At 39.2% G+C, this 8,600-nt stretch overlaps 1 long non-coding RNA gene across 1 annotated transcript; it reads left to right on the top strand.

Annotated features, from left to right (window-relative positions):
• Positions 1–3,023: 3,023 nt before the first annotated feature.
• On the top strand, positions 3,024–7,990 carry LOC142817340 (uncharacterized). The gene is made up of 3 exons (XR_012895180.1): positions 3,024–3,134; positions 4,628–4,675; positions 7,801–7,990. It is a non-coding gene; the product is annotated as an uncharacterized LOC142817340 (long non-coding RNA).
• The last annotated feature ends 610 nt before the right edge of the window (positions 7,991–8,600 follow it).

The raw sequence follows: 8,600 nt of genomic DNA, 5'->3' as shown, positions 1-8,600 counted from the left end.
TTCTCTCAACATTACTTTGAAAGAAGTTATTTTGAATTTAAATGGAAAGCGTGTTTTCTTCTTTGTCACTTTTCACTAATATTACTGCTTTGAGGCGCAATGTCCACAAATGTGGACGCTGAGCAAAAGTTAAACCATTAAACATATTTTGCATTTGTTTCTAGTTTCTTACTTTAAAAGGCTTAAATATTGAAATTATGAACAAAAAAAAACTTTCACGTTGCCAGATTTAATTCGCGCCTGAAGGGTATATATATATATATATATATATATATATATATATATATATATATATATATATATATATATATATATATATATATATATATATATATATATATATATATATATATATATATATATTGTAATCGCCACGGCAATTCAGAGAACTGCCAGTTACAACCTTGCAGACGCTAACTTACATTCTTGAAATATTGGCTCCGTGGCTGGCGCTTCTTCCCAACTTTCTCACTCCTCACTCAACTGACAACCATATGAGCCTTTTCTGGGGTGCATACGCTTCTCATCAGTATCAACAAAAGAGTTACGCTACCTCACCACAACAATATGCAACTCGTCATTATCGCCAAAAGAGTTACGTTACTTGAATGCGACTGTGAATTCAGGCGGGGTGATGGTGCGCGTGGTGCTGGTATGTGTTATGTGCTCTTTCGAAATAAATGTTTGTTGGAAGTGGCACTCCGTGTGTGTGCGTGTGTGTGCGCGCGTGTGCGTGTGTGTGTGTTATCTTTCTTCGCCTGTGTCGCATTCGTGCCTTGAACTTGCAATACGTCTAATCAAAAATCCCAGTCTGCCACTACTTCTTGCCACTTCGCTTGAAAACGGAATGCACTCGAACCTTGTTTCAGGTCCATAGGCCACTTCGGCGGTGCTGCCACTCGCGAAAAATCGTTAACCATTTGTTATTTGCTTTTCTTCACGCGTTCTGAAGCTGGGAAACTTAGCTGCCCAATTCCTATGTATGACAAAATTATAATTACAAAGATGAAATCTTTTTATTGTACATTTTGGATTAAAAAAGCACACACATACACGTAGTATGAAAGGGTTAATCTTTGAAAACAGATTTAATTACCAACTGAAATATGGGCATATTTACCAAACATGGAACTCGGAATACCTGAACGCATGCGAAAATCATCAAAAGTCACAAGCTGGACCCGCCGTATTCGACTTATTAACGCTTGTTATGACAGCGGGCACAGTTTTCTCACTAAAATTAAGTGCCAAACAAGACAGTAGTTTAGAGGAATGTAGAGGCTTGAACCGACGAGAAGTTATCAGAGAACGTCATAGGAAGCAATGTTTCAGCAAGTTGACTTGTCTTCGTGAGGGCACCAACGTTGATTTCACGAAGAATAGTCCACTTGTCAAAGTGTGGGCTCTATCGACCGTCCCTTTTAAACTACCACTCAAAGCACCGAGTCCACTACAATAATTTCAGTGACAGTATAAGACGTAAGTCCCTACAAAGTGTGTCACTGTAGTCACATACATGAAGCAGCCTCTAATGGCTTCACGTCAGTTGAAGTATACTCTAAAAATATAACACGATAAAACTATGCAGCTCACCAATTACGCAGACAAGCCTTTCATTAAACGTATTTGTCTGACTGATGGGAGGCTGCAGTTTTGGTCAATTATTCTAGTGGCACTGTGATTTCGTCAGTGTAGTCAGGCTTGCAAAGAATTAGGCTCACTGCAGTGATGTAAGCATGCTAAAATATGGAAGGCGGAAATAATGCACCCAAATACTTGCGCTGACCTGTTTCCGATAGGAAACTTCGATCACAGGGATAACAAATGGCAGAGACACAAGAAAGATTTGAGAACCGATTTAGCCACCTTCGCGTAACGCTTGGCTGACTAGTTCGGCGTGGCTAACTGCAGCTGATGTTCTGTGCATGTCAGAACTTTCTGTTTTATCTTTCTCGTACTTGGTACGCCAACAAAACTAGATAAATGAGTGCTGTACAACTGCCGAGTATTCGCTAGTATTTTTTTGCGTCGACGGCGTTACGCGAGGAAGTAACCACATAACTTGCGGAATTAAACTTTTTACTTACAGTTCAGAAACGGCTTATCAGAATCCAACACAAGAATTCGCAGACATCAAGTACATTGCATCCTCGAAACCCATTGAATAGTATTTTCCGTTGAAAAAAAGAGAAAAGAAAGAAAGAAGAAAAAACAAAAAATATATTCATATTAATATGATTTTGGTTTATTCATTGACGCCAGCACCAAATTCTAATTGCTTTAAGCGCAGTGTGTCTTCCTGAAAACCATACAAGACATTCAATTATGGAATTTCACGTTAAAACGTTTCAGCTTACACTTAGTGTTGTTAACAGAGGCTTGTACAGCAAACACCAAGCTTTTTGATCACACTATTTTCGTTGTAATGGAAAAACGTTTTATGCTGGAGAACAACACCAGTAATGAAAAGCCGAGAACAATCTATCAAACTCATTTATGAACAATCTTTCATATCTTCGTATCAAATAACGCTGCCCCATTTAGGTTTGACAGTGGTATTTCCGTCATTTCGCTGACCTACTTTATCGTGTGTTCGCATCACTGCTTGTTACTGTGCGAGCGATTAGTGCGTCACTCACAACAGTTTTCAGAATTGGTTGCCGAGATATATTTGGACCATTTTGGCTCGATCAACTGTTCGACCTCCCCCGTTTGTTTTGCCACGTGCGGCTGATGCGATTAAACTTGTCGGATGATTAGAATTATTTCTGCAAAAGGGTATTCATCACAGCCAACGGAATGTTGAAGTGAGTCAAATAAAGGACACTGTTTTCGCAACGTCTGTTTTGACATTTCTTGTCATGCATTTCATAGGAGTCATATATTTTAAAAGTACAAAAGTGATTAGAGGTTGCCTCATATTATGATATATAAAAAAAAAAACTTATGTGCGTGCATTACTTGTCTACTCGGACAATTCTATTTCCAGCAGCCTCTGTTTTTTATCAACACTAGACATATTGGTTCATAGAAATCGTTTGTGCGCGGTATAAAAAACAAGCTGCGGATCTGTATTTTTGCGAAAGCACCGATACTTGTAGGTCGCACAAGCTTGCTCATCAGATAATTCAACGGTAAGCCAGCAACTTTTGAATATTGTCATTTTTTATGTTTAAAAGCCACTTCATTCGCCCAAAAAAAAAGAAGTATATTTAGAACGCTGTTACCGAAGAGCAACCTAAATGAACAGTTTGAAGCCATTGTCCAGAGCTAAATTGGCCAATGATGGTTGAGCCAGCTAGTAAAAATGCGTATGTAAATAACCATAAATTTTTATTTTCATTTTTTGTTACGGTACTTGCTTTGGTGCAAATCTCTGAAATATCAAGTAGTGTGAATGAGTTCATAAGGTATGTTAAAGAGACCTTAATCTTTGTTGCAATGCTGCTTCGAGAAGCACCCGTCAAGTTAGTGCAGAATTTAGAGTCATGTTACGTACCTTCTTTAAACAAGAACTTTTAGTAAAATGCTGTAGAATTACTGCACCATAGTTGAATTACGGTTATAGAATAAAGAAAATGCTTAGTACAAGCATACTATATAAATATTTTCCGGGTCAATATACATTGAGACCTCGAACATCTCACTGGCTTATTCAAACAGCCACTTGTGCAACAAGATCTGCCAGAAACGCGCAGCAGATTATGTGTAACTAGTAGAATAGTAATATTCTTTCAAACGAAATGGCTTCCGTTTGCCGAGTGTTAAGATTGACAAAAAATATTTAGGGCACAGATCACGCATTATGTAAATATTTCATTAGGTGAGTAAAGTGTCTCACATACTGTTTTCTTTTTCAATGCTTGATTGCTTAAGCAAGAGAAGGTTTCAGTAGCCTGAATGAAGGTGAAGGCGTACGGTCATTTTTGGCTAGAAAAGCGCTAATGCTTAGTCATTTCTATTGAATTTTTTGAAAGTTTAGACTAAAAGACTGTTGCTTGCTGCATCTCTGTGGCTGAAAAAAAAAGATCTCCAACGTCGCGCACTTGTTGAGGTTGAATTTCTTACGTTACGTTCACTGGTGAAAACTCTTCTTGAAATGTTTCAGTTGAAAACAACTTAAAGACATATGACCAGCCTGAGGACATGAGCAATCCAGTTTCTGCAGCTGGTAATTTGTGTTTCGGGTAATATTAGTTTCTTTACGTCACAAAAAGTCCTCCAATGATGAAATTCAGTATATTTTATTATCTTAGAATGTCATTGCATACTTTTATTTTTACAATGAAGTAAATTGAAGGAAAGATTCTCTATCAATAAACGGTTCTCGAAAATTTGCAATGGGGGGCACTACTCTGTGGAGTAAATGAAAAAAAATTATGCTCCATAAAATAACGGCCCTTGAAAGTGTTAAACACGTATCGCTTCTGTGAGGCTTTTTTTGCAGACGTGAAATAATATTAAGGTGATGGCGACCTTTGCGTCTTTAGTTGCAGTTAATAGCAACAACAGCACCTCGTTGCTTCTTAATTAACCTGCCGGCTGAGTTTCGTTGAAGTCGCATACTTAAGCCAATGTGCATCTCTTCAGACATTCCTGTCTTATTTCTGCATCTCTGCATTTGCAGACATGAACTGCTTCCTTGCCAAGTACTTGGGGCTTGCAATGGTAATCTGTAAGTATAAACATACTTAAAAATTCGTGGCTCATTCTTCAGTATAAAAATTGGTGTAACAACCAGTGTCTTCATTGAGGCAGTTGATCGTGTACTTTGTATTTTTTGTCACAAGGGCAAACGAATGAATGCTAAAGCAACAAATTGTAAAGTCACGCGAAGAGCGGCAAGCATCTCGAAATTTGCTGCGCCCAGCTTGAAGAAAGCACGCACAAAATTAGCGTGCACAAGACCAACGCGGACTAATAACCTTCGCAGTTCGCCACTAAAAACGTGTTGCTCAAGCACAAAGAGAGACGCAAGACATGGACCCACAGGTATACACACAAGAAGAACCCACAACTGTCCCAATTATCACTTCGTACGTGAGCAGCGTGCTTCTCTCGTAAACACAGCCACGACACTGAGAGCAGTCACCTTCGTTCTCTCTTTAACCACGGTAACTTCAAAGCAAGCTTCTGGTGGAAACACGAGACAAACGAAGCGCCTGAATTGCGAGTGAAGCGCACGTGCACGGGTGAACATGCCCTGTGAGGGTCATCACTCTCCACATCGTAATGTGGCGAGTGACGACATTCAGGGTGCCCCGAACGCATGGTCTTTGTGCCATATTGCTATTTATGACGAAAGCGCTCTGAAGATGCTTAGCTCAGAGGACGAACAACGGTATATCGTGCATATAAACGGCTTGACGTTAATAATCTAGACAACGTAAGCGCTGTGAGCAAAAAAGTCGCGGGTTGAACGCCAGGCGGTCAGGTGTTTTCTTGTGCTTTTTTATTTGCAAGCTCTTATTTTTACAATGTCATATCTTTACGACATCATATCTGTTAGTTTTGCAACGTCAAAATATACATAATTTTCATCGCCATGACGGAAATAGATCAATGGAGCCGGGGTGCAGCCAGGCATAAAGCAGGCTTGAGTTAAGTCCTTTTCTTCGCAAAAATAAGACATTGCAACCCGTCAACGCAATGTTGTGTCATACAAATAAATTATGTCAGCTCACTTCTGCAGCAATCACTCCCGCTGCAGTAAGGAAAGTGTCCTTCATGAAGTATATGTCTGTAACGTGAACTGCACGGTTAAAGCAGAAGACGTACGAAGTTATGAGCGACATGCCAAATCTTCTTCGAGACATAAGCTCGAGCACAACTTACTAAGCTCTGCAAAACAAAGTAAGCGAACGGAAGTGCTGGTGGTAAAAATATTTTTATTGGAGAAAGAGAAATAGATAGAAACATATACATCATCAGCATTATACTAGTGCATAGTTGAGTGACCAGACCCTATAATTGGAGCCTACTGAATGTGGGCGTGGCCCGAGCGCGTACCACCAAGTAGAGCAGCCCAGCTGGTTCGCCTCCGAATGTTTAATAGGTCGTATACATAGGTGGGAAGAGAAAGAAATTGGCTTGGTGGGAACAATGCTGTGACGTAGAAAGCATCGTATTGCAATATAGCTGAGAAAACACAAAAAATGACAACGACGTTTTCCTGTGAATAATTGTCTGTTGGTTCTCATAGGTACGCTCCTTAGATAGAAATGTTATTTTCTATTTAGGAAAGTCTAAAGATATTTTATTATTGTATCATCAAAACGGATTTAAATAACGCGTAGGCATGCTTTCGTCATCACAAGCACACCAGCTTTTAATTGTTCGTTAATATAAGTTTCCCTGTTAGAATAGATGGCGTGGTTTAAAACCGTTCGCTTTTTGTTTCAAGTCATATACTCCATGAAGCAAGCTATTCGCAGGCATAATACGCACAACAATGAGACAAAGTATACGTAATTAACATGAATCTTAATTAGCGCACAGGATTTAGCATTGAAAGCAGATGCTAATATGTAAAGAAACATAACATATTCAAAGACAAATTATCTGGCACAGCATATTTCCGTCCTGAGCAGAATTGCCGGAAACCACGCCGTAAGAAAGCACTGTGAAGTACATGATTTGAACATAGTATTTTCATTTGGTGGATGTGATTGGCAACCACGCTTCTGTCATCAAGACAGAACTTCTGTAAACTCCTTAAGTTGCCATCATTTAGTTTATAGTACCATTGAATTTGTGTAGAAAAGCTTTGTTAGATTTATGCTTTAATTTGGTTAGCATCAACCCAGAAGCCAACTTTGCGAAGGAAACTAGTGCCTTCACAGCAAAACGGCCAGTGTTTCGTAGGTAGACAATTGTTAGGTTGATCCAAATAGTGCGAACAGTTTTCTTTTGTCTTGTTCTAGAAATTTCTCCCCAATCATTGTCAGCTTAATTTGAAGAGTTCAGTATGTAGCTATCATATTCTTCTTGACAACACATAATAGCATAGTCTATTCTGCCGGGAACATCTCGTAATTTTTCGGCAGGTGCTTCATAGCTAGGTTCAAGACTGGCTTGCACAGAATCTTGTTTATTTGCTCTTAGAGATTTTTTCCTCTTAGCCATTGTTTTTCCTCTTAGCAATTTCGTTTCCCAGATATCTTGATGCAAAGTATGTAGTTTTTTTAAATAATAAGCGTAATGATTGTGTACGCTCTTTGTTTAGTTCATTCTATAGCGTGCATGCTTTACCTTTTTGAAAAAAATTCTGGCACGTTTTTAGAGCCCTATATGCGGCCACATGCATTGTTACTTGTTATTTTTTCATTTATTTTTGATGTCTCTAGTCTGATTTTATTGTTGACGTTTATTTGGGTAATCCCTTCGTTTCGTATAAACATTACGTTTACCAATTTTCAACTCCCATATTGCAGTATTCATTCATTAGCTACACCCTTTATAGGTTGTAACCTCTTAAGAATGCCTTGAAATAAAAAGAAAAGAAAGATAAATAGATGAACACTACGTTACTAAAGACTACAGCATTTCGCTGCAGACACTTTTGCTTCAAGCAGACGCACTTTTTTGTGACGAAAAAGCGAAAAGCGATCCGGGCTGGCGATTCGTTTCATTTGTTTTAAAGTTTCTGGCTCTGATATGCACTTGAAATATTACAAAAAATAACCGTGGCACAACAAAAAAATACACAATTTTATTAACTGGAAATTGTATATTTAAGAATATGTTCCTAAAGTAATCCGCATACAAGTGAACCTGATTCTCTGACTTATCACTTTCCAGTTACGCTGAACATTGGATCCTACCATGCTGAAGAAATCACTCCGGAATTTGCTGCAGCAATGGCAAACCTATTTGGAAGAAACGGAGAGAAGTTTGAAGAGTGACACGCTGGCTTTCTTGCTCTCGTATGACAAAGCGTACTTCGACATGCAAGTCTAATAAAGTTAAGCGAAATTGATAACCGAGAAAAGCATTGTGAAGTGAATGCTGATCACGACACTGTTTTAACGTGGCATCAGTCAATGTGTAGCAGCAATGTCGATAGCTGGGCGAGTTGGCATACAATTCAAGGTGAAACACGGCAACGTACCCAAGTACCTAGGAAAATAACTCTACATGACAAAACAAAGTCACAGCTTCGCTTCAGAAGTGAAGAATGAAAGTGATAGCAACAAATTGAAAGGTCACGCGCAGAATGGAAAGAAGATCGAAATGTGCCCCGCGTTTCTCACGCACAAATTACGCATGAAACGTATACTAACAGGTACAGATGCGTGGAATAAGCGTTTCAGTTGTTACTTCGCTGTGTCTTGAAAGCGCACGCTTTTCGCAAATGGAGTCTGCAATGATTGCAGTGACCTTTGTGCGCCCGGTAACTACAACAGAATTCTTCCAGGTAAAACCCAATGCCAGCTAGACTTATCATCTTCCCCTTCTTTCCACTGCGAAATAAGGGCTTGCGAGAGAGCGTCACTCCCCTCTTTTAAGCGGGGCAAAGTACGCGTTGGAGATTAGATAGCGCGCCACTACGCAATGTGGTGACACGCGCTCATTGCGCCATCTTGATAATAATGCTGAAA

Source organism: Rhipicephalus microplus, chromosome 5 (assembly GCF_043290135.1).
Source record: "Rhipicephalus microplus isolate Deutch F79 chromosome 5, USDA_Rmic, whole genome shotgun sequence".
Lineage (NCBI taxonomy): Eukaryota > Metazoa > Arthropoda > Arachnida > Ixodida > Ixodidae > Rhipicephalus > Rhipicephalus microplus.
Note: the sequence above shows the minus strand (reverse complement) of the source record. Positions and strands in the feature narration are given on the sequence as shown.